This window comes from Narcine bancroftii, chromosome 1 (assembly GCF_036971445.1).
Source record: "Narcine bancroftii isolate sNarBan1 chromosome 1, sNarBan1.hap1, whole genome shotgun sequence".
NCBI lineage: Eukaryota > Metazoa > Chordata > Chondrichthyes > Torpediniformes > Narcinidae > Narcine > Narcine bancroftii.
Genome location: NC_091469.1, coordinates 145,106,660 through 145,120,725, shown reverse-complemented (window position 1 = coordinate 145,120,725; position 14,066 = coordinate 145,106,660). Strand labels below are relative to the sequence as shown.

At 46.3% G+C, this 14,066-nt stretch overlaps 1 long non-coding RNA gene across 3 annotated transcripts in view; it reads right to left on the bottom strand.

Annotated features, from left to right (window-relative positions):
• LOC138745497 (uncharacterized) overlaps positions 1-14,066 on the bottom strand; it is a 68,016-nt gene that overhangs the window by 40,061 nt on the left and 13,889 nt on the right. For 2 of the 3 annotated variants that reach the window (XR_011346338.1, XR_011346316.1), the window contains exons 3-4: positions 11,281-11,403; positions 1,001-1,105 (exon numbers count right to left, since the gene is read on the bottom strand). This is a non-coding gene — a long non-coding RNA (uncharacterized lncRNA). The remainder of the gene's footprint in view (positions 1-1,000; positions 1,106-11,280; positions 11,404-14,066) is intronic. The other variant, XR_011346324.1, reaches the window with a different exon arrangement.

Here is a 14,066-nt window from a genome sequence, read left to right as displayed (position 1 = left end):
TATATAAGAAAGATGTCACCAAGGTTAAAAGGGAGAAGAAAATATGCTACTTGGACTGGGATGCTTTCGCTAAAAGGAGAAACGGGATAGGCTGAGACCCATTTTTCTCGGAAAGTAAAAGGCTGAGGGGTGACCTATAGAGGATCATAAAGTAACAGTCTTTTAGCAAAAAAGGTTTGAATGGGTATGGGCCAAATGGAGGCAAATGGGATGAGTACAGGTAGACAGCCTGGGCGGCATGAATGTGTTGGCTTGAAGGGCCTATTTCCATACTGTATGACTCAAAAGGCAGTTTGACTGGGTTGGATGGTTGGAAGTATAAGGTTATGTGATGATATCTCCAGTCACTGATGGTTACCCCATCTCCCAATCAAACTCCTCTGAGCTTTTTTCAATACAACCCCACTTGACATAATTTAAATCACCAGATGAACACTCAAGCTTACTTCTGACCTTTCATCATATGTCTGTTTATATATTAAATATTTTTTTTGCTACTCAGCCATAATTCCGACTGCTGTTGACTTGGATTTAATCAGGGCCCATGCCCCAGTCATTTGTTAACTGTGGTTATTGTATGGCAGTTTAGTTGAATCTCATCATATTCTGGCAAGCCTCATCCAGCATTGCTCATCCACAGACCGTGACAATCAGGAGAAAGGAAGTAAATGATAATGTCCCATGTGCTCATAATTTGCAACAAGTCATAACAGAAAATATTCCCATGGAATGTAACCATATCAATGCACACCACCTCGAGGCTGATCAATTCCTGTCATATATCCAGATACTTTCATATTAATGTCCTTTATAGCAGGCTGAATCGCTGCCCATGCAGCTGGCTGAACGGTCGTGCAACACCGCGGGCCTGATCGCCGCCCATGCAGCTGGCCGAATGGCCACACAACACCACAGGCCTGATCGCCGCCCGTGCAGCTGGCCTAAAGGCTGCGCGACACTGTGAGTCTAATTGCAGCGCACAGGGCAGTTAGGTACTTACCCGTAAGATGGCGTGGGGCTCCCACCATCTCCACTTAAAGCCCCGCGTGCGCTTCGTGTTCATCGCAGGGACACGATGATGTCACTTCCAGTCCCGGGTGTCTGGCTTGGAAATGATTTAAAAAGAGAGGCAAGTTCAAATAAACATCATTGCTGACTAACTACTGTGCCGGCGCATTGAGTTAGTGGGGATGCTGCAGCAGAAGCCACACCTTTTCCTTTGTCATTCCTCACTATATGGCACGTCATTTCAGGGCAGCTTTTCTCATCTCTGCTGTACCTTCAGAAAGCCCCAAAATAATACTCATCAGATGATCCCTGCAATCACAGAACCCCAATCAGAAAATGTAAGGGTTTGAGGCTATGAAGTTTGGAGGGATTAAATGGAAGGGGAAGTATGTTTACATACGTCAGTACAACGTTGTAGGCTAAATGGCTTCTAGAGATCTATATTCTCTGTGTGTCATGTTTCAATGAATGGTGGATTCTATTCAGCTTTTGATATTCAATTCAGTTCCATTCTGGTCACCTCATCAGAGGAGAGATGTGGATGTTATCATTCAAGTTCAAGTTTACTTATCATCCAATTGTACAACTCGTTTTTCGTTTTGGCTTGGCTTTGCGGACGAAGATTTATGGAGGGGGTAAAAGTCCACGTCAGCTGCAGGCTCGTTTGTGGCTGACAAGTCCGATGCGGGACAGGCAGACACGGTTGCAGCGGCTGCAGGGGAAAATTGGTGGGTTGGGTGTTGGGTTTTTCCTCCTTTGCCTTTTGTCAGTGAGGTGGGCTCTGCGGTCTTCTTCAAAGGAGGTTGCTGCCCGCCAAACTGTGAGGCGCCAAGATGCACGGTTTGAGGCGAGATCAGCCCACTGGCGGTGGTCAATGTGGCAGGCACCAAGAGATTTCTTTAGGCAGTCCTTGTACCTTTTCTTTGGTGCACCTCTGTCACGGTGGCCAGTGGAGAGCTCGCCATATAACACGATCTTGGGAAGGCGATGGTCCTCCATTCTGGAGACGTGACCCACCCAGCGCAGCTGGATCTTCCCCAACGAAACAGCGCTCTCCAGTCCTCAATGCAACATACTTCAAACATGCATACAAACTTAACATACATACAGACAAATGATACATAGGCACAGTACTTATCTCCAAATAGTAACATAAATATTATTGTTAAATAAATGGTTGAGTCACGGAAGATTTGTATGAGCAGTTCGGGATGCAGAGTACATTTACAAAGATGGCGCCTGGATTGGAGAGTGTGCCTTATGAGAAAAGGTTGAATGAACTTGGTCTTTTCTCCTTGGACTGACTGAGGATGAGGGGTGACCTGGTTGATGGAAGTGTACAAGATGATGAGGGGCATTGATTGTGTGGATGGCCGCAGGTTTTTTCTCCAGGCTGAAATAGTTAAAATGAGAAGTCATAGATTTAAGGTGCTTGAGAGTAAGTACAGGGAAGATACTGTATAAGAGGTACATTTTCACACAGATGCATGCATACAATACACTGCCAGCAATGATAGAGGAGCCAGGTATAATATGATCTATGATCTTTTAAGTGACTATAATGTACATGGAATGGAGAAAAATGGAGGGTTATGCAATAGGGAAATTCTAGGCAGTTGGGAGAGTAGGTTATTATGTCAGGACAGCACTGTGGGCCAAAAGGCCTGCACTGTGCTGTAGATTTCTATGCTCCATTTCAATCCATAAATCTGTCTCAATGTCAAGGGTGCATCTACATCTACAGCTTCCTCTGTCAGCTTAGTACGGATATGGACCTCCCTCTGAGAGAACAGGTTGCCTGTCAGATACCTCTGAAATCTCTCCCCTCTCACTTTAAGCTGATGCCCTCTTGTTCTAGAATTGTCTATCCTGGGAAAAAGACTGTCAGCATCCACTTTATCCATGCCTATCATCACCTCCTGTGATTTAGGGAATAAAGACCCAGGCTATCTAACCCCTCCCTTCCATTGAACAGATGGAGCGAAGTTGCAAGCCAAGTAGAAGGTGACAGCGACTCAAGCAGGATGAATTTTAAGTCAATGGTGTTACACGCAATCTATACAATCTTAGAAATTTTATCGCATAAAATGAAAGCATTCAGCTTCAGGGTCTTGCCCCATGTCCTGCAGGTTATTCCCAGATAAGTAAACATTGAATTCATCGATTCCGCTTCTGGGATTCCGACATATTCAAAAATATGTTAAATAAGATTGTATGTGTGTGTGTGTGTGTGTGTGTGTGTGTGTGTGTGTGTGTGTGTGTGTGTGTGTGTGTGTGTGTGTGTGTGTGTGTGTGTGTGTGTGTGTGCTCACATGCATGTAAGATGATATCACCATAAAAATTAGGAACAGAATTAGACCATTCAGCCCATCAAGGCTTCTCTGCCATTCAAATCATGGCTGGCATTTTGGCTTTCAACTTCATTCTGCTGCCTTCTCTTCATCGCATTTGACATCTTGACTATCAAGAACCTGTCAACCTCCACTTTAAATTTAATTAATGAAATGGCCTCCACAGCTGTCTGTGGCAGCAAGTTCCACAGATACGCCACATTCTTGCTGAAGAAACATCTCCTCGTCCCTGTTCTAAAGGGTCATCCTTTTATTCTGAGGCTGTCCCTCTTGCCCCAGATTCTCCTACTACTGGAAATATCTTCCCCACATCCACTCTATCCACCAGCCCTTTCAATATCTGGTTTGTTTCAATGAGATCCCCCCACATCCTACTAAGTCCAGAGAGTTCAGGCAAATAATCATCAAAATTCTGTGTGTGTGTGTGTGTGTGTGTGTGTGTGTGTGTGTGTGTGTGTGTGTGTGTGTGTGTGTGTGTGTGTGTGTGTGTGTGTGTGTGTGTGTGTGTGTGTGTGTGTGTGTGTGTGTGTTTGAGAGAGAGAGGTCAGGTGAGAATCATGGCTTAAGGTTGAACAGATAAGCTATGTGGGAGTATTTGCTCAATCTAGGCCAACTGTAGCAAACTCCATTGAACTCTGCAGGCGTTATCTTGAAATAATCATCACGCACCATCATGCCCAGAGCTTAACCAAGGCTTTCAGATGCGATTATTTTCCTCACAGAAAGATCTGTTGGGTGATGACAAAAAGCTGAGGTCAAGCAGGCTCACCCTTGCATCAGAAGAACTTACACATTTTTACAAACTGAACATGGACCACCCTTTAGGGTTGAGGGTTACACAACCACAAGATCAAATGTGGGTGGGAGTCTCTGGTGGAAGAGCATTCTGTGGAAACCTTCTCAGCTCTGAGCCATGCTCCACACAATGACATGACCCATGACCCATTTATAAGAAAGCCAGAGCCATTGCAATCTCTGCGCCGGCAGGAATTCCGAGCTTGTAAGAAATTTCCGTTTGGCAAACAATTTTTTTTAAATTCGCTGACACTAAAAGCATTGTCTCCTGGCACTGAAAGGATCCAGCTAACTTTATTTCAAATACAATTTTTGTCGCTCAGTGCTCCCTACTGAAACTCTCAGGAATGGAACCTGAGGCAGAAAGTTACCAAGCCTGATGCGCTTTGGGGAGGGGTGTGGTTCGGTGGAAATCAAAAGCAAAGCAGGTATGGCAAGGTGGCATCTCAACACCACTGAGCAGCAAGGAACTCGATCAGGTCTCAGGGCCACGCAAACAGAGCAGGCACAGTCAGATCGCGTTGCCCTTGGCTGTGCAATGTCGGGCACCCTTCCCAACGACCCTCACCCGACCCCACCATCCCACTCTCCCCGATCCGTTCAAAAGCTCATTATCCGATGAGCACTGCCGATAACAAGTCAAGTAACCTATTGTAAGCTGGAATGAATCATTTCCTTTGAAAAATCAAATTGCCTTTAACTTCGTCCTCCCTCGCTGGAAGTGCAGCAATATTATGCATGAACAGGCTTGTCGTGGATGGGTTTCTCTTGTCCACTGTTTCTTTAACTTCAGCATGATTAGCTCTTGTATAAGCTCCGTGAAGTAGACAGCATCTATGTCGTCAACCCTGGGCCCCTGTGGCATGGAAAATCCTGGCAAAAGCACAGATAAAAACCCATGAGAAATCACTGCCTTTTTTGTTAGCAGTTCTGCCCCTCCCCTGCACTGGAGAACTGGCTGCTGGAGTCACTATGGAGCCAGGTTTCTCCCAATCTATCAAGTGTTATCAGTTCGCTTGACAGTTCAGAAGCAAAGCTGTGGGGTGATGTACCGACGGCTTGCTTGCTGGAGTCTGGAGGCAGTTTTAGCCTCTCTCAAGAATGAGAAATATTAAAAGGCAGGAGGGGAGGCTGTCTTCTACAGGGGGAATTTGGACAATAAGATGGTGGGTTCCTCACAGTGCGCTCAGATGTTCGAACGGGCGCTCTCTGTATATCACTGGCCACCACCAATGTTCAAACAGATAAGTAGCATTAAATAGTTTGGGTTCTATCATATTAAAGTGAGAAAATATCACCCTGGATTACATCAATGACAGCTCCACCATTGTACTGAATCGATCTTAGAATTTGCTACAAAATAAATACGTAAATAAATGCACAACTTTCCTTGCTGGAAATACAAGGCCAAACAAAATAGTATTTAAATTGTTCGGTGAGATTCAGAAGCCACAATTCCAACCACTGCATGCTGCAGAAGGATGGAACCGTAGAATACGTCAGCAGAGAAACAGCTTCTTCGGCCCTTCCAGTCTGTGCCGAATGCAATGTTATATTCCAGCTCTTTAACGAAAATTTTAACAATACCACAAGGTAGAAGGGCCTTCCTGGCCAGGAAATCCCTGCTGCACAATTACACCCAATTAACCTACCCACTCTGTACGTTTTGAAAGGTGGGAGGAAACCGGAGCTCAGGCAGATTCCAAGGAGAACGTACCAACTCCTTACAGATAGCGACGGATTCGAACCCGAGACCCAGCACTGTAATGTTTATGCTAACTGTGCCCCCGACACCATCCATTGAAATATGGGTGAAGAGTGGGGATGGGGGGAGAGCAGGAGTCAGTGATTCGAGCAGGAAAAAAGTCATGCAAGTTTGTTTGCCGTAAAAACAGAGAATGTGTTGCAACAGCAGTTCACCCTAATTTTATAAAAATAATCACCCAAAGTAATTGTTTGGTTTGCCAGTGCATATCCTGCATCGAAAACTGTGAAAATGAACCTTTTGAACATGGAATGTCTTTTGAAATGTGTTTGTTAATTGCCAAAAAATGAAAGTGATGTATTGGCTGTGACATTTGGGCATGCCCCACGGTCTTGTTCATTGAAAGAATGCAAGCCATTAAGGTCCAGTGGGATCAGAGATTTAGGCCCATGATACTTCTGCAGATAATAACCCTGCATTGGGGGGCAGCACAAGTTAGTGTGGTGGGTAACACCACGCTATTACACCATCAGCAACTTGGGTTCGAATCCGGTACTATCTGTAAGGAGCTTGTACGTTCTCCCCACAAGCTGTGTGGGTTTCTTTCGGGTGCTCCGGTTTCTTCCCACCCTTCAAAACGTACCTGGGGTTGTAGGTCGATAGGTGTATTTGGGGGGCATGGGCTGGTAGACCAGAAGGGCCTGTTACCATGCTATATGTCCAAATTTTAATTTTAATAATGTGCCATTACACTTACATTCAGATAGCCTGCAATCCTGCTCCTGTCTCACAGAATGGAAATCATTGGTATGTTTTCATTTGCAGGTTAGTTTTCCTATGAGCAGACAAGACTGCAAAATCTCTTGGACAACTATAGATGGGGAAGGCCTACTGAAATTCATTCACCGGAGAGAAAAAAAATCTACAGCATTAAATTGTTTTTGAAACAGTTCAAAGATTTTGATTCTGGTGATCCATTGAATGGGCTAGCAGCTCTTTATGAAAGAGAACTATTCTGATATCAGCCATCCATTGTGCCTGACTGCCAAGGCCCTGAACTCTGCAATCCTCTCGCTGAACAATTTCTCTCCTCTGCCTCTTAATGCCTTATAAAGATTCTGCTTACCTCTGTGCCAGTGGTGACATGTTCCCTCCACTGTAGATAGTTATAATTGTCGGTTGTATATATGGAGCTGGCCCTCCCACGGATGACTCATACCCTATGACTCCTCCCCTGTGGTCCTGGGCCATAAAGGTCGAGCCACCTTTCCCTTGTCGCCATTCCTATCCTGGGATCCGGGCCAGCAAGGTTCTTCTGTTTATTAAAGCCTATTCCCTCAGCTTGTCTCTGTGGTTACTGGTCGTGCCCGACAGTTTCCAAACATTCGGTCATCAATCGTAATATCACCGATGTGACTCAGTATCAAATTCTCACTGATAGAACTCTTTGGAGTAATTTACCATGCTGAAGATTCTTTATCAATACGATTGTTTGCTACATTTTACAATTTATACTCATGCTAATTTTCAGATAACTCAGAGCAATATTAAGAAAATCCTCACAGTCCTTTCATAATGCATTTTTATTATTTCACCAATTAACGTATTTGCAGTTAAATTTGGCTCAATGCAAGATATCCAAAACTGACATTGCAAATTTTAGACTTCGCCAAATTTTCATTTCCAGTGAAGAAATGTAAAATTCCTGAGTGCCAACTCTGCATTGAGATTGCATCCAGGGAGACCCTAGTTTATTCTGGAAACTAAGAGGGAAACTCAGAAGGTGCCTCACAATAAAACCCTTGGACTCATTGTGGCGTCGTTATTTGTGAAGGAATGAAACACAAAGGGTCTTACAAGCCTCTTGTTCTTACAGAGATCTTACTGATTCTACGAATGGTTGGCTCCAGCTCGTTGATTGACCTCAGTGCTCATAAGGCTCAACTGCTAGCATTTGTAACTTCAACTTGGTCATCTGTATTTTCAGTCCTTTTGCCTGCAGTGGAATCATCCTCTGGTCCGACCAGCTCATTAGATATTGTACCCAGCACTTTCCTTGATTCTTGGTGCAGGCTGCACTCCTCTTTGTCAGAGTCTATGAGAGGTCAGCCCATGTCCAGTCTGGCTACCCCATTCCACCTGTGACTTCTGGTGTCCTCAGTGCAATTATTTCCAAAGCCATGACATCTCTAGTTTCCCAGATGATGCATCCATCCCTTACAGTGAGTCCCAAGTTCAGGGATGATTCGACACTGACTATGGTTCCATGATATACTCGTGGACTTGAGGCCACACAGGAACTTCTGTGCCTGTTTCTGATCTGCTTAGCGCTCACACGCATCATGGCCAGCTCATAATCAGCATTTCACCGTCCATTCCTTCATCTATCGCATTCCTCGCACCGGAAGGTGTCTGAGACCATCTGCATTCCCTGCATTGAAAACAATAGTATATCCATGTGTTCTCCAGGTCAAACCCAATACTTGAACTCATGGGCAAAACATCAAGGAACAGGGAAATCAGCCATTGGTGAACTGTGCAAATAGTTAAAGGGATGTCCATAAATGTACTTATGAAACTACTGCTCTCCAAGCATGATTTGGAGATCTTACTTGAGAAAAGATAGACTGGCTTTGGAGGTGATCCAGAGGAGGTACTCTGGGGTGATGCCAGAGAATAGGTTAGCCAATGAGGAGAGATTGGAATTAACTTGGTGAATTTCAGGGATCTTATAGAAACATATGATTATGAAAGGGGCAGATAATGAGGCAGGAAAGTTATTTCTACTGGCAAATGAGGGCAGAGCGAAGAGCTAGAGCTTCACGTTTCAGGGGGCAGATCCAAGGCAGATCCAAAGAGTCAATAATTTGTGGAATTTGCTGCCCAAGGAAGAGAAATAGAGATAATGTTTCAAATCCAAAAACTCTTTGATAGAACTGCAAAAGAGAGAAAATGAGTATAGACTTTTCTTTTCTCTCTACGAGTGCAGCCATGTCCCACGACCCCAGTATTCTCAAGAAGTATAACAGACAAAGAAGCATAATCTGCCTCTAAATGACACATTTCCTCATCTGGTCTTACTCCATCAGAGATAGTCTCCTTGGGGTGGCAGAGTTGGTGTAGCGGTTAGCACAGCACCTTTGCAGGGCCTGCGATTGGTACTGGGGCTCAATTCCCCCGCTGTCTGCATAGATTTCCCCCAGGGGTCTGTTTCTTTCCACCGCTCGAAACATAACAAGGAGAAGTGGGTGTTTAGTACCACTCGCCTGGCCCTCCTTTGATACGTCATGGCACATGGTGTCATTGCCCCGACCCTGACTGCATACATCCCTTATGCAGTTCCCAAAACCACACAACCTCAAGACGCTGAAACAGTGCCTGGGGTTCTTTTCTTACTATACCCAGTAGGTGCCCAATTATGCCGATAAAGCCTTACCCCCCCTTACCCCTTAGTATGGTCCACAGGCTTCACATCGGCAGAAGTCCAGGCGGCATTCAACCAAATCAAAGGAGACATCACTAAAGCTATAATGCATGCTATGGACGAATCCATCCCATTCCAGGTAGAGACTGATGCCTCCGATTTTGCATTGGCCACCAATAGGAACGTCTATTTCCTTAACATCATAGACGAGTTCTACAGATTCCGGTTTGCTATCCCGATCTCTGCCACAGTTATCAGGGCACTCCACAGCATATTCACCCTCTTCAGGTACCAAAACTATATCCATAGTGATCGGGGGTCCTTGTTCATGAGTGACAAGCTACGGTAGTACCTGTTGGCTAGAGGTACAGCCACTTGTAGGACTATGAGCTATCTTTGGCTTGGCTTCGCGGACGAAGATTTATGGAGGGGTAAAGTCCACTTCAGCTGCAGGCTTGTTTGTGGCTGACAAGTCCGATGCGGTCAGGCAGACACGGTTGCAGCGGTTGCAAGGGAAAATTGGTGGGTTGGGGTTGAGTGTTGGGTTTTTCCTCCTTTGTCTTTTGACAGTGAGGTGGGCTCTGCGGTCTTCTTCAAAGGAGGTTGCTGCCCGCCGAACTGTGAGGCGCCAAGATGCACGGTTTGAGGGGATATCAGCCCACTGCCGGTGGTCAATGTGGCAGGCACCAAGAGATTTCTTTAGGCAGTCCTTATACCTCTTCTTTGGTGCACCTCTGTCTCGGTGGCCAGTAGAGAGCTCGCCATATAACACGATCTTGGGAAGGCGATGGTCCTCCATTCTGGAGACGTGACCTACCCAGCGCAGTTTGATCTTCAGCAGCGTGGATTCGATGCTGTCGGCCTCTGCCATCTCGAGTACTTCGATGTTGGAGATGAAGTCGCTCCAACGAATGTTGAGGATGGAACGGAGACAATGCTGGTGAAAGCGTTCTAGGAGCCGTAGGTGATGCCGGTAAAGGACCCATGATTCAGAGCTGAACAGGTGTGTGGGTATGACAACGGCTCTGTATACGCTAATCTTTGTGAGGTTTTTCAGTTGGTTGTTTTTCCAGACTCTTTTGTGTAGTCTTCCAAAGGCGCTATTTGCCTTGGCGAGTCTGTTGTCTATCTCGTTGTCGATCCTTGCATCCGATTAAATGGTGCAGCCAAGATAGGTAAACTGGTTGACCTCAGGGGAAATGGCCAGGTGGATCAAGAAAACGCCACCATTTGGAAGGCGTTCTCCTGGCCCTTAAGTCTCACTGGTAAGAAATGCTGCCAGAGGCACTCCATGCCATCCGATCCCTCCTATGCACATATGACCCCTCATGAACGCATGTTTTCCTTCCTCAGGAAGGAAATCAAAGGAGCCGTAAGACCGACCCATTGGTGGAAGAGGTGCAGGTCCTGCAGGCAAATCCACAATACGCATATGTCCAGTACCCTGACAGCCATGAGGACACAGTCCCTGTCCACAGTCCCACCTACCCCCAGCCCCGACCACCACATACACACACATCGTCCCCTACAGGGACTTGATACAGCCTATTGACGCCCCCGGGTACCCACACCACATGCCTGGGACCCTCGCCCCGCTGAATCAACTGCCACAACTGCCCGCACAGACAACCAGACCCCACCCCCTACAGCGACAGCCTCCCCCCCCCACCTCCTCAAGACACGTGACCAGCAACAGAGCTGACCAGTACATCCCCGGCAGAGCTGCGCAGGTCACAGAGGCAGAGGAAGCCACCTGACCGGCTGAACCTCTACGACGGAGTCTTGTCTTTTTAAAATGCAGTGATATTTATATATGTATATACTGCTGCTGCTCTGTACATAAGTGTCTGGCCTGCCCACTGATGACTCGTCCCCATGTAACCCTTCCCCTTGAACCTGGCCATAAAGGTCAACCTCCCTGCCCCCTTCCATTCATTCGAGCACGTGCAGTCGGGCCAGTCGAAGTCTAATGTGTATTAAAGCTTATCGTTCCTCACCCAGTCTTTAGAGTCATTGATGGTGCGGATCAATATCCAAATTTAAATTATAAGAAATGTCTACCCCTCTGTTTGCCACCTTCTCTCCGATTTCGTTCTCTGTTCTGGTGCAGAGTGATAGACCTAAAAATGAAAGATAAGAGGAGGAGTTAGCTGTCTGGCCCGTTGAATGCATGGAGTCTTCTTCTGGCTATTCAGCCCATAAGATGATGATGGTTCCTTTCAGTCAGAGGTTTGGCATGAGGATACCCCACTCCTCAGAAAGGAACAGTGTGTGCGTGAATGGATTTTAGGTGAGTAGGGGTTGAACAGGATCAGTCCCACCCTCTCGAGATCCCCTCCCAGATCCAGCGGCATGGTGAGGTTCAAGACGGCTGGGGGAAGTTCTGTTGCAGTGAATCTCCAGACCAAGCTTTGATGCAGGGGATGCCCTTTCCGAGCTTCGTGGAACGTGTTTGCTAGATGGCCGTTGACCCAACGAGAGGATTCATCTGCCCTTTGATGCATCTGACTTTCCATCCTGCAGGGTGTCTAGCCACCGTCCGCATAAGGCAAGCCTGGTGGGGGAACCGGTTTAATTGCCATCCACCCGGCCATGCCACAGATAGTATACTAGGTTACACTCAGACGACTGACCTGACACGCAAGCAGTATTCCAGGTGAGTGATTACTTTCTAGCTTACCCTATACAGTTGCAGCAGAACCTCGACGTTCTTCCATTCAATCCTTCAAGCAATAAAGGCCAACATCCCATTTGCCTTCTTGATTTCCCGCTGCATGTGCAAACTAACTTTTGCAGCTAATTTTATTTCTTTTTTCCATCGATGCAGGTTGACCTGAGGAGTATTTTCTTTTTTGAAAGTTTAAACTTCAGATTTATTGTGACATCTCAAACAACCCTAGATTCTTTTTTTCCTGCCGGCGAGGTAGAATGACCACTTATTGCCTTATTGGTAGTGCAAAAAAATTGTACCCGAACATACACGTGTAAACAAATAAAGAAATGAAAACAAACGGTCTGTGCAATACAGAGAGAAAAATAATCAATAAAGTACAAAGTAAGAGTCCTTAAATGAGTCTCTAGGCCCTTTCCGGTAGTGAAAAAGTTCGAATGTAAAAGTGGGGATTCTTCGCCCTTACGTCAGGAGACTTACCTCCATGAATGCACCCTGGAATGCTCCAAGGCGCCGAATGCAATCCCTCCCGGGGAATGATTATCAGTAGCGTCTTGCTGAATCTAATGCTGCAAGTGGCTGGTTGATGACACCGCAATGGCTCCATCAGCCCACGACCTATCGCTCCTCTCCCCCCATGTCCTCCTCAGGGCAGGGATAAGAGCTGTCAGGGCGGGGGCATTCAGGGCAGGAGCAGCGGGTGCGGAGGCCTTCAGGACAAAGTAGCCGGCGGGGGCCATCAGGGCGCGGTTAGTGTGGGCTGTGACAGCTCCGCCAGCCACTCTGGCACCTCACTGGGCTGCTTCGGCCTCTGGGGCCGCTTGTTAGAGCCAGCGGCAGAGCAGTGGACGCCTTTCATACCCCTAATCCCCCACGCAGATGGAATCGTTCCGGGAAACTCAGAGGGGTTCCAGCTGCATGGGGGAATTACGGGTAGTGAATTCAGCCATTGCCCTGCCATGTATTTATGACTGGTGACACCATGGCACCAGTCGCCCTGCCTCCATCGGATCTGGAGAGCGCTATATGGCGCTGCTCAACATGAATGTGACACAAAAACAGCCTTTTAGGGCTCCTCCATGAAGGGTAAGTTTATATTTTTCCCTCTGAGCTTATAGCCGGCCTCCAGGAGGAGACCTGGCTTTGAAAGGGCTTAGTTTTGATTGTTTGCTGTTGAGGAGTCTGATGGTGGAGGGGTAGCAGCTGTTCCTGAACCAGGTGGTGCGAGTCTTGTGGCACTGACACCACTTTACTGATGGCAGCAGTGAGACTTTAATTCAAACTCCTGTTCATTTGTTGACAATCAAAGACTTTCCAGGCCTAATCTCAAACACTATTAGTTATTATGCATGACTTGTATCTAAATTAATGATCCTTTTGCCTGTTATTAACATGGCAAATGACCCTTCTATTCCAGGAATGAAATTCTTTTCTGGGTCAAGATTCTATGAGTTATCATCTTGTCATCTCCACAAATTCTGATCAATTAATTTTCCATTAACATTGCCACAATAGCCCTTTTTTCAATGGCATCCCAGTTAATTGGCCATGAAGTATCGTGGGCTAGGAAGCCATTTGTACCGTTTCAGCTGGGCCACCTTTAAATGGGACACTGACTGCTGTTCCACTGAACACACTCATCACTGGGGATTGGGGAGCCTACCTTCAAATGGAATGGAATGGATGGCTGTTGTCCCTTCTCCACTGTTTTTTGAAAATATTTTATTTATGATTTCCCAAACTTAAACTGAAACAATTATCACTACGGATTACAATTTACAATCATCAATTCTATAGAAGATTTTCTGTAACCTTCAAGCTTTTTCTATCCCCTTCCCTCCCCCCTTTACACCCTTCACGTTGAACACTTTACCCTTAACTAACCACAGTTGCACACAACATGCAGGACGTTCACAACAAAGGTATGAAACATATACCAGGGGTTTGCCACGTCACAACGGCCAGTGTGTCAGCTGATGCTGGGGTTATATATATTCCCAACGTGATTTGATGCCGGTGTACTGATTGTTTTCTTTTTGCTCTGGATCCTGTCCCAGTTCATTCCCATTAATTCCTGGGGCAAGGTGCCAGTGGAAAAGGGGCTAAAGAGTG